This window comes from Trachypithecus francoisi, unplaced genomic scaffold (assembly GCF_009764315.1).
Source record: "Trachypithecus francoisi isolate TF-2019V2 unplaced genomic scaffold, Tfra_2.0 Lachesis_group21, whole genome shotgun sequence".
NCBI classification, from domain to species: domain Eukaryota; kingdom Metazoa; phylum Chordata; class Mammalia; order Primates; family Cercopithecidae; genus Trachypithecus; species Trachypithecus francoisi.
Window position 1 is genome coordinate 15621211 of NW_022681467.1, and position 16945 is coordinate 15638155.

The window sequence follows — 16945 nt, forward strand, 5'->3', positions numbered from 1 at the left end:
TAACTTAGAATTAAAATGGAACTGGTGGTCTTGCCTTGGCAGACAGGAGGTTATAACAAATCTATGACCACATACATACAGACACCACGGTCGCCAGCTAAACCACACACATGTGGCACACTCAAGAGCTTCAGTGAGGCAGTTACCAACACAACCGGGATCCTTTTTCTTCCCTTTCTAGGAGACAGAGCAAACCGTAGCCTCTCACATAGCAATTAAAGGAACCTACCTCATAGTTAACACCCAGAATTTAAATTAACATTAGTAATGGCTAGAGAAGGTTTATCCTCAGTAGAAAGCACCCTATGTATTATCATCCAATCATTTACCTGCCTAAAAAAGTGATAGTGAGTTTCCAAAAATGCACTATCTTCCAGGCTTCTACATAAAGACTTCTTTGCTTTTCTTGAATCTAATGAGTAAGCATGTTTCACACCCTCTGGGTATCTATTTTGGAAAGTCAAACTCATTGACCACTCCTGAAGCAATCAAGATTCAAGACACCACTAATTAAAGCTTCACAGAGGGAAACCACATGCAGACACGGCTGTGTTACCGGATACTCTTTACAAGGCAGGAGAGGTGGAAGGAAGCCCCACCATGAATGGGAGGCCAAGGTAAGTGGCAGGGACAAGATCCATTATGGCGGGCTGCCAACATGTTCACATGATGGGTCCCAGGTTATGCTGGGCCCTGACAATTAATTCTTGTATTCACTGAACAAACATCCATAATAATAATAAGAAAGTGGGCTCCAAGTTCTTGATAAAGCTGAATAGGGTATCACACCCTACGAAGACAAGAACAGAGGAATTATGAAATGTTTGGAGGGTGGTCTCACCTGTGCTGTTCTATCAGAATTCTGTACAGCTTAACTGGTTTTTCCTTGAATCATGCAATGTATCAGCTATCCCTTACTATATAACAAACTACCCCAAACTTACTCCCCTAAAACAACAACCAAAATTATTACTTACAAGATTGCAGGTTATCCAGGCAGTCTTGCTCATATGAGTCAAGCTCAGTTGATCTAGGCCATGCTCATCCATGGCAGATCAGCAGGAGACTGGAATGGCCTCACTCTAGGTGTGATGGCTGGGTACCTATTGGCTTGGACAATGGAGGTGACCAGGCCATGTAAGTTAGTCTTAACTAGGATTCATGGTGTTATTCGCACCCCAGGAGAGTCAGCAGAGGCGTACAAAAGCCCCTGAGGACCAGACTTCACTTATTCTGCATTTGATCGGTGAAAGCAAGTCGCAAAGTCAAGCCAGATTCTGGGGACAGGGACATAGACTCTTCTTTCTGAGAGTTGCTGCAAAGTCACATTACAAGGAATGGGTTACAAAAAAGTAAGATTTGGTGCCATTTTTACATTCAACCTACCACATCCATCTAATCAGTGGTAAAGTTAGGAGAGAATATTTCTGTTTCGAATTTTCAGACTCTTTCTACTACCCCACACTAAGTTACAAAACTCCAACCCATATTTGATCCAATAGACATCAAGAAATATAGAGTATGCTGGCTTTAGGGTTAGAGTCTCTGGCTTGTTACATGCTTTCAGCATTTCATCAGTGTATGACTTTGTGTAAATTACTTAACTCACTTGTGGTCTTCTAAAATTGATTTAATAATAAAGCCCAGCTCTCAAGTCTACTATAAGGACTACCATAAGGACTAAGTAATATACGTGATGTTTTGAAAAAGTGACTGTCACTTAAAGTGCTTGAAATATACATATCATCCTCATCATCATCATTAATATTGACAAAATGAACTACTGCTCCATGTTCTTTTCTCCATTCATGTCTCTCCCTCCATTACAAGGCCTGGAATACAGATCTTTCTCACCCAACATCAAGCTAACCCTTTTATTTTGCCCTGTACAATATATCCCCTAATTTTAATACATAAACACAAGCAGAACAGAGACCAGCCTTCCCCCACCCTGACAATTTTCTGGACAGTTTGTGCGCTTAAATTCGCAAGTCAACCTTCAGGCCTGGGGGTTGCCTGCCAGGAGCTTCTTGCCACTTCCCGTAGCCTGAACTCTAAGGGCCTGGGGTTTGCCTTATTTAACTGTGGTATCGTCTGGGATTCCTCAGGCCTGGGAGCTACACTTGGGCCAAGACATTTGTGGCCTCTACTGGCTCAGAAATCTGTTCTTCCTTGCTTTCACTCAGAAACTCTGTGTGTGTGTGTCTGTGTATGTCTCTGTGTGTGTGTGCGTGTGTGTGTGTATCTGTTAACAACTCCTTCAGAGTGGTTGTATCTGGCACATGTACTAACACAAACTTCATGATTTGGGGGAAAAAATACTACACTCACTCTGCCATAGGGGAGACAATAATCAGAAAGCCAATTTCTATATAGATTTGTTCTAGAATAGCCTTGTCTTAAAATCATAAACACAAACTCAAATAGAATAGATACAAAAATAGTTTTGTCTTTTGCACCTCAGTGTAAAAACGTCCCACTGATTCGGATGCACGTTAAAATTTGAAAAGCACTAGAGTAGGCCAATTCTTCCCCAACATCTGAACGCTGCATAATCACCTGGAGGGCTTGTGAAAATACAGACTTCTAGGCCCTGTCCCTAGAGATTCTGATTCCACAGATCTGGAAATAGGCCCTGGATTCTGCACTTGTAACAAACTCTTTGATACTGCCAATGCTACTTTTCCAGGAACCACATTTTGAATTGTGAGGACCAATACCTTCCTTTCACATTTGGGAAAATGAGACCTGGAAAAAATAAATAGGTATGGGTGCTAACTAAAGATCCAGTGTCTTAACAGTTATACAAAAATTGAGACAGAACCCCAGGTTCAGTTCAGTTTTTTGTTTTTTTCCAAAACATTTTCTGATGACTGATACTGCTTTCAGCTGGATTTGTATCTTTTTTCCTCCTGTTACATGACTTTGATATTTTCACCTTTGCCATTTGACCTGTGAAATACTTTTCAGTTTCTGACAATTCTGTTTCATTTCCTCACTTTAAACTTAAATTTTATTTTATTCTCTGATTATTTTTAATCTTGGCAGAGAATTGAAATATTTTGCTCAAATAATGTTTATTGAATGGAACCATCTTCTATTTCTTTCCTCTTTCTTAATTCCCCTATTTTAGTCTCCTTAGACCTTCACACTTCAGACAGCTATTCATCTTCCTCAGAATCATCACTACTGATCATCTAAATCCTCTGCATCATCACATCTACATCTACAACATCTATATTTTCTACATTATCTACATCTACATCATCTATATCTGTATCATCTATATAATCTATACCTACATCATCTACATTATCTATATCTACATCATCTATAGCATCTATACCTACATCATCTACATCTAATTATCTACATCTACATTATCTATATCAACATCACCTATATTATCTATATCTACAACATCTACATTGCCTACATTTACATTATCTATATCTACATCACCTATATCTTCCACATCTACATCACCTACATCATCTACATTTTCTACATCTACATCATCCTTGTCTTCTACATCTATGTCATCTACATCTACATCATGGACAGCAGCCACAGCAACAGCTGTTTTTACTGTACTTTCAAGATACTCACTCCCTCAGTGGACACGAATTAGTGAGTTGAAAGAAGAAGAAATTAAAAACTTGACTTTGAGGAAACAGTTTAGAAGTCTGAGGGAAACAAACAGAGGTGACAGCTGGGCACTAAATCACTTTCCATTTCAACCTACACTGTCCACTGAACACTGAAACTCATGGTTCAGAAAAAAAAAAAGTCAAAATTGAAGAAAGTCACACCTGTAAGACTATTTGTCCAGTAATAACTCTTTGGAAATAGTTTAACTAGAAGATATAGTTTAAGACATTATTAGAGCAAGATTCAAAATCCTTTAGTGTATGTTAGATGGGGCTTCAAAACTTAGAGGTTCTAATTGGTTAAGTAAGTGTCCCCATTCTCCCTCAGGGCTTGGTATTGCCACTCTTGAAAAGGTTTGTGTCCTCAAAGAGGGGGGAAAAGAAACCTTATGGATAGGTTTACCAGATTTGGCAAATAAAAATACAGAACTCCCAGTTACATTTGAACTTCACATAAAATAAATTATTTTTACCAAAAGATGTCTCATACAATATTTGAGGTATAGTCATACTAAAAACCATTTTTTGTTTAGCTAAAATTCAAATGTAATGGATAGTCCTGTACTTTTCTGGCAACTCTAAGAAAAGCCATGATAATTTTACCAAGATGAAAAAAAGTCATGGAGTCGGAGAAGGAATTTAAAATTAATATATTTGGCAAAAGATGGATTTTCAGCATACATAAAAAAATGCTTACAAATCAATAAGAAAAAGATAACACAGTTCTCAAAAAATGGACAAAAAATAGGAATGTGCACTTCTCAAAAGAAGATAAATTAAATGGCAAAGTCAAAAGGTGCTCAACTTTACTGTTCATGAAAATGCAAATTCAAACTCCAATGAAATCCCACGTATGCCACCAGAACAAGCAGACTATGCCAAGTATTGGTTAGAAATAAAAGCAAATAGAGGCTTCATCCTCTGCTGATGAGACTGTAAATCTCTGCAACCACTCTGGAAAACTGGCAGTATTGATTAAAACTGAGCACGTGCCTATCCTGTGACCCAACCATTTTACTCTTAGATACATAACTAGCAGATATATGCACACTTGCTCACCAAAGACATATTCAAAAATGTCCATGGAGCATTAATCATAATAGCCAGACCTGGGAACAACCCAAACACCTACAATGGATAAAACATTGTGGAATGGAATAGACAATCTGTGGTGTATTCCTGTAATAAAATGGACCATCCAGCAATGAGAATGACTAATCTACATTAAAATGCTACAAAATGGATGAATTACATATGTGCACGCATGCATGCGCATGCATACACACACACACAGCAAAAGAAGCCAGACACAAAAGAGCACATACATTATGATTTGTAACTAGTCTTAGGTGCTAGGAGTCAGAATACCGGCTCCGGTAATCTGAGCTTGCGAACTTTGGAGCTGGCCACATTCTGTTTCTTAACCACAAGTTTGCTCTCACTTTGTGAAAGTCATGGTACTGCACACTTAGGATCTGTATCCTTTGCTGAATTTGTTATACTTCAATCCCATTTACCTTAATACCTCTAAAAGACATGATCAAGGGAAAGACTGGTACCTTCTGACCTTAATCAGGATTGTGTAACAGAATCAATATCATTTTCATCATAGCAATCATCACCATAATCATAATATCTCATTATGTGAGAATTACCGCAGGCTGAGCTTGGTTTTAGATATTTTGTTTACACCATCTCACCTGATGTTATTAATCCTCACACAGCATTTGCCATTATCCTTCCACTTTTATAGATGAAGACATGAAGACATGGAATCTGAAAAAGGATACATGGCTTATCCAGGAAAATGCAATTTTTATGTGTCAGAGACAAGTTTTGAAATCAGGAGCTGATTCAGGAGCAGAAAAAGCAGGTGCTCTTTTCTCTATAGGAGGCCATAAGTCATCTACAAAATGGGGAAACATTCAAACTTCCTCTCTCTCATTGTACTTTCTGAGTCCAGAGATGGTGTAAAACCTCAACAGTCAGTCTTTTATGCTAAGAAACATACATATGACTTCTGGATTTAATCCAATTACCTAGAATTAACTGACAATTCCTACAATCAATTCCCAACTCAACAAAGGAGAAAAGTAAATTCCCCCTCCATTATTTCAGCTATCTTCATAGCCAAGTATCTAAGGAAAAAAATAACAGAATTTAACACTCAAGCAACAAGACCTCCTATATAGTTTCAACAAATGCACACCCACTTTACGAGCTTGCGTTCACGCATCTATAATACAAGATCTTTTTGCCAATGATTCTCAAACTTTAGGATAAGCAAGAAATAATGAGAGCTTCTTTAGACAGATTTCTGGGCTCCAGCCCCAAGAGATTCTGATTCAGTAGGTCTGAAGTTAGCCCTGAGAATCTACATTCCTAACAAGTCTCCAAGCGATACTGATGCCACTGGTCCTTGGACCACACTTGGAGCAGTACTGCTTTATGCCAACACAAACAATGTGGAAAAGATGCTCACACGGTTTTTTTTAGAGACTGAATCTTCTGTCTTGCCAATGACATCTATGGCTACTACTTCAGGCTAGGTCCACATGACTGAGAGGCAACTGACCTCCCCTCCCCTACTCCAAGCTCTGTTTTCATCATCATTAGTTTCAAGGCTGCCATTGTGTCCGTCACAATGGGATGATTGGCCACATGGCTTCCCCAGGGCCTGAGTTCTGCTTTCCCTTTGTTCTACTCTAAACTGCAAGACCTCTAGGATCCAAATTTCTTCACAGCATGTACATATTTATTGCATTTTGGCTTGTTTTATTCCAAAGGGGAAAAAATCTAAATCTGTAAGAATTAAATCCATGTCTTAGGATTTCTTATAGTTTGTCAAGTTTGCTTCCTGTTTAATCCCCACATCTGGGCATTTTGAGAAGAGAACAAACACCTATGTGGAAGGTGAAGGACCCCACCTCCACCACTTCCATGGTGTCCTAAAGCAATTCTGAGCTCCTCCTTCACTTTCTACTCATCTTCAAAATTCCCCAAGGCAGGTTCTCTTTTCCCCTACAGATTATGAGCTCCATCAACTCTCTCCCCAAGAGTTTTGAGTAATTCTTGGTAGAAAATCATCTCTGTAGAAGGATGTGAAGAATAAGCTTCCTATGTCAAGAAGTAGCTAATTATATCACAACCTAGAAAGTATCTAGGTTAGGAAGCAAGACTTTGCCTCTGTCTCCCTATACCACAACTGGTTAAAAACACAGGATATCATATGTGGAGCGAGAGATCACCAGAGCCTCATTCTTTCTTTTAGCTGGCTGTGTCATTCTAAAAGGGACCACTTCAACCATATTGCTCTTCAGCTGTAAAGTAGAGTATTGTTTTAAGTGACCCCCAAGATCTGTCATCTTCAAGAGTCTGCAAACCCATGAACCTACAGACAAAAACCAAAGGAAAAGCCCTCCTTTCCGACGTACTCTTGGCACAAGAGGTGGTTTTTCCGTAGGAAAATGAAGCCTCGTGATGTGTGAGTCACAGAGAGATGATGAGCCAATAAAAGGTCAGGGAAAAGGAATAGAGGATGGAAAGGGAAGATACAATGCGCCATCAAAGGAGAAAGTGTTTGGGCTTCTTTTCTCCCTCTGAAGTCCACAGAGAAAAAAGCAACAAAATCCACCACTGGGTTAGCCAAAAATAATATCAATCAGGAATCACTTAGTCCATTTTCATATTTCATTTCTATAGTAGCAAAAGAAAGTAGCCAGCTTCTTTGCAGGAGTACATGGGTAGGTAGCATCCACTAGCTCACAGAGACACACCCACCCTTCAAACTCAATTTGGCTAAAATGACTTTTTTTTTATAAGGACTCATGAGAAAATGGTTGACTTCCAGCCCTTATGTTATCAGAATTGTTTGACATTGAATTACATGGGCCTGGACTATAAATCTTGACTTTAGCCTCAAATGCAAGGCATTTGATGTGTCTGGGAACCTGCTGTAAGAAAGAAATTAGCTGTAAAACAAAGTAAAATGCCTGTTCCCATGGGAAGAACCGGCAGGACTGCTAATAGATCATGTGCTCGTTTGGAAGACACTTGTTCCTTTGGTCAAACAGCAACTAATATTTTCACTTTCCACTGCCTTGAACAGGAAATGTGGTACTAAGGACCAATAGACAGGGCAAGGTATCATATTAATTACATGGTCAGTAAACATTTGCTCACCCGTGTTTCCTAACGTCTGAATGCTTCCTGGTTGGAGCTCAGCGATGCTACTGGCCTCTGTTAACTCATTTTACTCTTGTATAAATGTCTGGGAAGATAAAGTGCATTTTCAGAAAGTCCCAGATTAAGAGGAGGATGGGGGTGCAGGGAAAGACAGGCCCTCTTCCAGCTAAAAATGTTGAGAGCAGCTCTTGTTTGCAGCCTGTGCTGCAGCTGCCATTGCCTACGGCCCCAAAGGATAAGGCATCTGTGAACCTGAAGGGAGTGACATGGTGAAGTGATTTGATAGCCTTTAGAATTTCTCTTTCTACTTTTTGGGGAGTATATGTCAAACAGAGGTTCAGGTTCATTTTAAAGAAAGGAAAAAGGAAAGCAAGACATCTGAGGAAAGACAGGTAAGTGGCAATCACATTGGAACACCTGCCACTGAAACTGCTCTACCTGGAATTCTCTTCTCTGGGGTAATGGTAAAGGATGGACAAAGGCCACACCCACCTCGAGCTGCTCCTTAGAGCAATAGTTCTCAAAGTACAGTTCCCTGGGCTAGCAGCACAGGCATCCTCCCAGGAACATGTTAGAAATGTACAATCTGAGGCCCTACCCTGGCTTGCTCAGTTAGAAACCTTTGGGGTAGGGCCAGCAATCTGAGCTGTAACAAGTTCTCCAAGTGATTCCAGTACCCACTAAAGTCTGAGAATTCCTACTATGTTGAAATATTTATATACCTGCTGTACACATGCTATCCAGGCCTGAGATCAAGCTCTGTGCTATGATCTACAAGGCCCTCACGACCTGGCTGCGACATACAAGCTCCAGTCACAAATGTCACCTTCACCTAACTCTGCTAGGCCCAGTTTACGCCCTCCTTGAGGACTTTTCCTGGAACCTACTCATGCTTTGCTCTCTGGCTCATTCAGTTTTTTGGTCAGATGTCAAACCATTTGTAAAGTAGCTTCTACCACAGACACCCTTTAAGTATCTGCCAATAGATACTGTCTAGGATTGTTCTTGCAGCAGCTTTCCAAGATGAGCGATAATATTTCTCATGAGTTTGTTTGTACATTTAGGGCCCATACTCCTCATATAAAGCTCTAGTAAAATAGGTACCAAGTGTTTTATACCTACTCTTCCAATATATGCACCTCCCGTGTCCAAAACGTTCAGCGTAGGCCGGGCACGGTGGCTCACGCCCGTAATCCCAGCACTCTGAGAGGCCGAGGCGGGTGGATTGCTTGAGTCCAGGAGTTCAAGACCAGCCTGGGCAAAATAGAAAACCCCATCTCTACTAAAAATACAAAAAGTTAGCGGGGCATGGTGGCACGTGCCTGTAATCCTGCTACTCAGGAGGCTGAGGTGGTAGGACCACCTGAGACTAGAAGGTCAAGGCTGTAGTGAGGCAAGATTGCACCTCTGCACTCCAGCTTGGACAACCAGATTAAGACCCTGTCTCAAAAAAAAAAAAAAAATGTTCAGCATACATACTTTCTTCTCTCATCCCTTCTCAGAACCTATTCTCACTCACATTGTTATAAATAAATGCAAATGTAGAGAAGAGAAAATATTTACATTAGAAATTTTTTAAATTCTAATTTCAGGCATCTTTCAATAAATGCTATCTAGCCTTGTAAATGTTTGGCAAGGTCAAGTGGAGCCCCTAAAATACCATCCCTCAGGCATCTCACAAGGGGCCTACAATGTTTTCCAATAGAGGAGCTCTGATTTAGTCATAGAGCAAATTTGTTCTTATAGAACAAATGTTTCCATTACCACAAGCAGAAGATTGCCTTTGCTCTAAGAAACTGTTGTCTGTTAAGAGCTAGGTAGGCAAGTCATAATAATCAAAATTCAGAACCCATACTAACTGCATATCTCATTATGGAACATGTATTTGTACTTTCTCTCTCCATTTTATCTTCATATGTGTTTCTTAAAGCTCAACTTCGAGACAGAAATGTGAATTCGAAGAGGTGTGACTGAGGATTATGGGGCTCAACCACAACACGGCAGGTTATTTTATTGGTCTTTCAACAAAATATGCTTGAATGGTGTTAATTTTGCTTCTGTAATGGCTTAAATGCATCCAAGAGGCATTAGAGTCACTCACTCTTAGCAAAGATGGAAGAATAACACAGATGACAGTGCGTTTAGAAAGCAGCAGACAGTGCCCATGCTGGCTCCAGTCCTCTGTCATCAGAGATATGAGCTCTAGGTTGGCCGCTGAGCATTAGCCCATGTAGCCTGAGATGAGTTCATGGGGCTGGAATTCAAAACACTAACCAGCTGTGGGAACCCAGTGAGAAGCCTGTCACACTGAATGGTATCCAGATTAGAGCTGTGAGAATTTGGGAAAACCCTTCTCGCTAAATAAGTGTACTTCTTCATCTTCTTTCTTTCTTTCCTTTTTAAGTTTGCACTGTTTGACACAACCCTGAACCTATAGCCATGCATATTAACAATGGAGAAAAGGCAACTCTAAAAATGTTTGTTGAAGCAATGAGGAGACACCGTAAGACCGAGTGGATGTTGGATGACCTTGTAATTGTAATTTTTAGGTTTGATAATAGCATTAGGTTTATGCAGGAAAACATCCATAACTCTTTAGAGATGTGTAATGTGGAATGTAGGGGTGAAATAAAAAATATACTTGGAATTTGCTTTTAAATAATTCAGGAAAAAAAGAGAGAGGAAAAGGAATAGATTAAGCAAGCGTTGCAAGCCCTCAGTAATTATTGAATCTGAAGTGGATTGTGGGGGATTAAAAGAATATTCTCTCTCCTTGTAAAAGTAGGTTTCAAAGTAAACATAATAAAATTTATTATAAAAAAGGAAAGATAAATAATGCTAGACCAAAGGAAAAGTTATTTTCTCAGGAATGTAAAAATGCCTTTTCAGCTAAGGATTTTTCTCAAGGCCAGCCACTGTCAAATAAATAATCCACAAATCCAAAAAAATGATGAACTTGTGTTCTTGGGTTTTGGAGTCTTATGGACTCCCTTCCATAATTTATGCATTGATAGTCGTAGGCAGAAAAACTTCAATAAATGAACCAGAAAGTGGAAATGGCACATTACTTTATTTGCTACTAGATTGTCAAATGCTGATTATAGCATTGGCTGTAATGGGAATAGAGCAAGATAGAGATTTGGGGTCCCATGTCTGCTTCTGTAATTTTTCCCATGAGTCCCTGTCTGACTTCTGTGAACATCTCTACACTTTAGTTTCCACCTGTAAAATCACAAGGTTCTACAATGTTAGAGCTAAGGTTTCTTTCAGGCCTGAAAGTACAAATTCCAGATTATATTAGTAAATCTGCTTTAGTAACATGGAAGATAAAAAAAGGTCAAGTTCTAGATATGAACTGGCAAATCAGGAGACAGCAAATTTATTCAGCCCTATTGAATTCTCAACACAGGAAACCCAAGTGTAACAACCTTTGCTCTTAAGAAAGTTTAGCTGGCAAAATAAATAATATGGAAAATAAACAGGTTTCAAAAGAGCTCCTAGCCTCAGCATAATTCTATTAAGAAAGAAATATATATTGCCAACTAAAATATTTTATGCCTTTCTAACACTGAGAATAATGGATATAAATGATCATTATTTATGTTTCAAAAAAGTTCAAAAATAATTTTTATTTCCTTCACAGTGATTGAAAACCACATGAAAACATGTACTTCTAGTGAAATTAAACTGTTTGAGATAGGAGAGATGGGAGGGAAGAATGAGATTTCCAAGACCCACCAAATCATTTTCTATTAGTCTCTGAAAAGGTTAGCAGGTGTTGGCTCTGGAAATACATGACTACTTTCACAAAGATGCCCCACGTGGGAGCAGCATTTGGTGTACAAAGCTATGGCCCATTTTATTCTGGGGTCTTGCTTTCTGCCACGTGGTGCCTTCCATAGTTTGCCACTTCTGGCTCTGGGTTTGAAATTTGAGGTTAATAAGCCACACATGACCAAGCATGCAGGACTACCATCGCTGTTCAGAGACACTGGGACTGTCCCCTGGGGAGAGTCCATTATGCAAATTTTTTAAGAAAACACACAAAACATTGATTATGTTACCAAAAGATTTATTTCAAAAAATTCATAAGTGCCCTAGATCTCATGTTTCCAAAAAGACATGTCTCTTAAATTTACCTCTTCACTTAGAATCTGGCCCCTCTTTTTTCATTCAGATCCACCCTATTTCTTTCTAAGAGCAGCCACGCAACACTGGGGAATGGTGCCCGAGCAAGGGGGAAAAACGCTTGTTTTTTCAAGGTTATGAGAAACCTTGCAAGGTAGAAAGAGAATTTTTCTCATCCCAATGTGCTCTAGTACCTTAACTGTCATTTATTGCAGAACATAAAAGCACAAAATGATGCCATCTAAAACGTGACTTACAGCAAGTGTTTTCTGGTCTCAGAAAATTATCCTGTTTTCGGGTCCCATAAAATGATCACTTTTCTTCTTAGAAGGTTCTTAAGAAATTTTTCTTAATTGCTAAATTCTAAATTGCTACTTTCTAATCTCCTGAGACCAGTTCTTTTACCTAGTCAGAAATGTTTCTCCAATTTGTAAATGAATGTTACTGAAGGGAGTAAGATGCAGTATACACACATACATTCATTCTAAAGTAATCCTGTGACAATGAGCACAGTTCCATGTGGTTGGTCATAATTGTATTCAAGTCCATCTCAGTTCTGTATTAGCGACATTTCATAAAAGTTTCAAGCTCCAGAATAAGTATTTTCTGCCGCCTGATAGAAGCTATTTCTTGAGTTTCTATAGTTTTACCGTCAAGTCTACGATAAGGAAACACAGTCTGTTTTCTGAGTTATCTAAGTCAGAAGTTCTCAGTCTTCAGCCTGCATCAGAATCACCTGGAGGATTTGTTAAAATACAGATTCCATAAAAAAATTTAAAAATAAAAATACAGATTCCTGGTGCCCACCTCCAGAGTTTCTGATTCAAAAGTTGTGGGTTGAGCCAGGTGTGGTGGCTCATGCCTGTAATCCCAGTGCTTTGGGAGGCTAAGGTGGGCAGATCACCTGAGGTCAGGAGTTAGAGACCAGCCTGGTCAACATGACGAAACCCCATCTCTACTAAAAATACAAAAATTAGCCACGTGTGGTGGCGCACTTCTGTAATCCCAGCTATTCGGGAGGCTGAGGCATGAGAATCACTTGAACCCAGGAGGTGGAAGTTGCAGTAAGCTGAGATAGAGCCACTGCACTCTAGTCTTGGTGACAGAGTGACTCCATCTCAAAAAATAAATGAATAAATAAAAGTTGTGGGCAGGAACCTTAGACATTATATTTCAGATAGGTTTCCAGGTGAACACTGATACGGATGTTGCTGGTCTGGATAGCACACCTTAAGAACCACTCATCTAAATATATGTGGCATAGATGTTTCAGTAACAGAAAAGGACAATTACTCCATCCACAGCAACACAAATATTTGGAGCAGCCCAGTAGGTAGGAAAGGAGCCTTCCCTATCCATTTTGGAAGTCAAATCTTGAACAAGCCTTGGTATAAAGAGAATCACTTCAGGTTTGAGCTCAGCAATCGCAGAGTGCAATCAACTCAAAATTAGGGGAGATCTTGCTTAATATTCAGTCTAAAAAATCTTATTTGGTCGCCACATAATTCTGGCTTGCATAGGTGAACAAAGCATCAAGAATTTATGGGGAGAATGGGGAAGAGTGCTGTAGTTTTCACACCCCCCACACACCCACCCATCATGACTGTCATTAGCAACATGACAAAGTGTCTAAAACTCTCTGAAGTTTCTGGGTTGATGTGAAGTCCCATTGATGTGACCCTGGAAAGTGAGGTTCACCACCTCAGCTGTGACTGCTGACCTCTGTGGATAATCAGTTTCATCTCTATTACCTCTGGGTCCTTGGACATCCTCGCTGGTCCAGGCCTCCTCTTTCATCACTGGGCCCTCTGGTTGTCCCTCATACTAAGGTGATGATGACACCAAGAATAAAAGAGTCTTTCAATAGTGATTTCCTGTATCTCGCTTATCCCAGCTCAGAAAAATCTTGCCATTCAAATGAACTGGCGTCATGGATGGAGTGGAAGGAGGGAGGGAGGGGAGAGGGGAGACCAGACAGGGGGAGGGGAATCCCTTTCAAAGCTCTCCCTGTGAGCAGAGGAGGCTGGAGCAGGAAGAGGAGGAGCCCAAGGCTGGTTATTTTTAAGTTGTAATGGGAGCCTTTGGTCTCCTCTCCTCTTTCTCTCAAGCCCTTGAACAACTTGCCAAAGGCATAAATCGCCCAGGCAATTCATTCTGGCTGCACTTCCTCCCTACTCAAATTGGCAAGCAAGTGCATACAAAGCCATGCCCAGGGCAATTTGAGCCTTTCCCTCAAAATCTGCAACCTGCTTTCACAGAGTTGTCTTCCATCAGGATCAAAGCATTGCGTCCCAAATTATGTTGCTCAAGGAGAGATATTGGGGAAAGAAAACACCACAGCTTGGGGTGGAAGCTAAGTCTTCAAACACAAGAGACCAACACGGCTCCTACTCTACCCATGACCACAGGGGAAGGGACCGAGTAGCCACTGTGGCTCTATGATGAAGTAGCAAGTTCGTTAAGCACACAGATGGGCATGTTGGCACCTCTCCCGGTCTCACTCTGGAGGTCAAGGGAGGGAATCACAGCAATGATTGTGCCAAGTCAATTGGAGGAAAGAGAAAATTAGCCCTGGGTTGACACAGAAAAGTCTCAGACAGGAGAAAGGCAATGCTCAATTTACTCTTCTGGGCTACTTACTCTTGGCGTTAAAAGGGACGTTATCTGTTCCAGGAAAGACAACTAATGCCTGAGTTAACACTTGTTGCCTCTGTATTATTTTTAGGCTCTTCCATCAGACAAAGGAAAGCAGGGCCTGTCACACTTCAGGCTTCAGACCACACTCAGTTTTCTCAGGTTCCCCTGCACACAAAGGCCCTAAATAACTTTCTGTAGAGACCTGGCAAGGCCGTGTAGCCAGATCTCAGGGTGGCCACTGAACCTGGGCATGTGAGCTAGTTATCTGTCCCCAGCAGGATCTGTATTATTACCCCATTTGATTTTCCCATCTAGTTGGTGGTCTATTCCTGCTGAAGTAATACTTAACCATAAGAAAACATATATATATATATATGTATATATATACGTATATATGTATATATATGTGTGTATATATATATGTATATACAATCAGCATGGTGTGGCCAATCTAAGAAAAAAATGAATAGTTCCAAGGCCCAATCATTGTCTCTGGTAAAAAATGTCAGTGCATTAGCTGGATATCAGCATTAAGAGGCCAGCACTGGGGACTTCCTGGGATATATTCACCTGTGTCTTCTTAATTTTTGTAAAGAAAATGCAGTTGTCACCTGCGACACCTAGGAAGTCTGAAAAGGCCCTTGGCAATCAGTCCGATCTACTCCAAGAAGAGGCCTCCAGTTGTACTTGTCAAGGGCAAGGCCATCAGACTGCCCAGAATTATAGGAAGGTGATGCACCCAAAAACACTTGAGCCCACTCCTGCCCCAACAGCTCCCCTCCCCTGCCAGTTCCAGACCACCTCCAGGATTGTTTGCCATAGCTGTACTCTTTAATATTCCTTCCCATCAATTTCTTTTTGCTTAAATCAAGTCAATGAAAAAGAAAACAGTAAATCTTCGTAGGTCAAAGTGGAAATAGAAATTTGGAAACTGAAGTATATGAGAAGCTCCAATAGAACATAACAGAAAATAATCAGAAACCCTTCCTGCCCTAGACTCCAAGGCTGAACCTGCTCTCTCCTTTTAAAAGGGAGACTCATAAGAGTTAGAGAGGCAATGGAGACACATTAGCAGCAAATGGAGATTGTCTGTCTAATCAGAAGAAAGGAAAGAGATGGAAAAGGAATCAAAAAGGCATCTCACAATTGGGATTCAATGTTATTTAGCTCTGCTCTGGGTCAGCATCCCAAATAAATCATTTCAAGAAATAGCTAAGGCTATATTTTTCAAACTCTTTTATAGCCATGACCCACTGAAGAAAATGGATTGTATTTTACAGATTACACACACACAAACACACACACACTTACCTTTACAAATTGTAATGTACTCTGATGTTTCTTGTTCTATCCTATTTGTTTTTCTAAAAACCACTAGTTGTTACCCATATTAGTGTTATCAGCCACAATTTTTAAAACACTGCCTTCAACTTTGAGAGACATTGGTTATACCCACATCCCTAACCCCCATTCAGTGTAAAAATCTCCTCCACACCATTCTCAGTTATCCTATTATGGCTTGTTCAGCACACTCAATCCCCTTTATTCAGACACTCTTCAGCTTCCTTTCTTCAGCACTGAAATGTATTATCTTTCTCCCCTGAGCTAAATAGTGTCAATTCTTTTAGCTCATGCGAAAATCAGATGTCCCTTATATTTTATTGTGAAAAATGCAACATAAATGCAAAACTGACTAAATTTAATCTTGACACAGCTGGGTATCTGGAAATTTAAATATCTTTTTCCTACCGCTTTGGTCCTCACAAATAAATAGGATACCATAACCAAGCATATCTGTCGCTAATGTCAGTGATGGGCACAAAAGAAGAAATAGTGATTTTTCCTTCCTCCTGATGGACTACCTCCAAGTGCGTACAAGTAAAACTTGTCCAACATGGAAATCGGTATGCCTCAAAAGTGAGGTACACAAAAGACACATTGGACTGGATGAGCCGTTTTTGTGCAGCCATACTCTGATCATGTAGCCACCCTGGGAGAAATAACACCGTGCAACATTGCATCATTGGGCTTGCCAACAGCAGGACTGAAACTGAGGCGTATCCTGGAAAACAACAACTTTCTTCTGACATAAAATCCTGAAATAAGATCCTATCCCAGGGTCTTGCAGTTTCATCACTTAGAGAACAATGTCAGAGACTTTCATCCATGGATTTTGGTTTTCTGTTTTGTAGAATAACAAATGTAGTCGGATCTTATTTTTAGATTCCTTTAATTGTATACCATTGTTCTCAATTCAAAACTCCAGGCATAAAATTATATCCTATAAATGGCAAGACAATGAAATTGATTGTAATCCTGCATTTTATACCCAAAATAACTTCAAT

General features: G+C 40.1%; 1 long non-coding RNA gene across 1 annotated transcript; it reads right to left on the minus strand.

Moving 5' to 3' along the window:
- Positions 1-975: 975 nt before the first annotated feature.
- LOC117068255 lies at positions 976-6212 on the minus strand. Its single transcript, XR_004431049.1, has 4 exons — positions 6133-6212; positions 5351-5426; positions 4710-4778; positions 976-1315 (listed from the first exon to the last, which is right to left on the minus strand). It is a non-coding gene; the product is annotated as an uncharacterized LOC117068255 (long non-coding RNA).
- Between the last annotated feature and the right edge of the window lie 10733 nt (positions 6213-16945).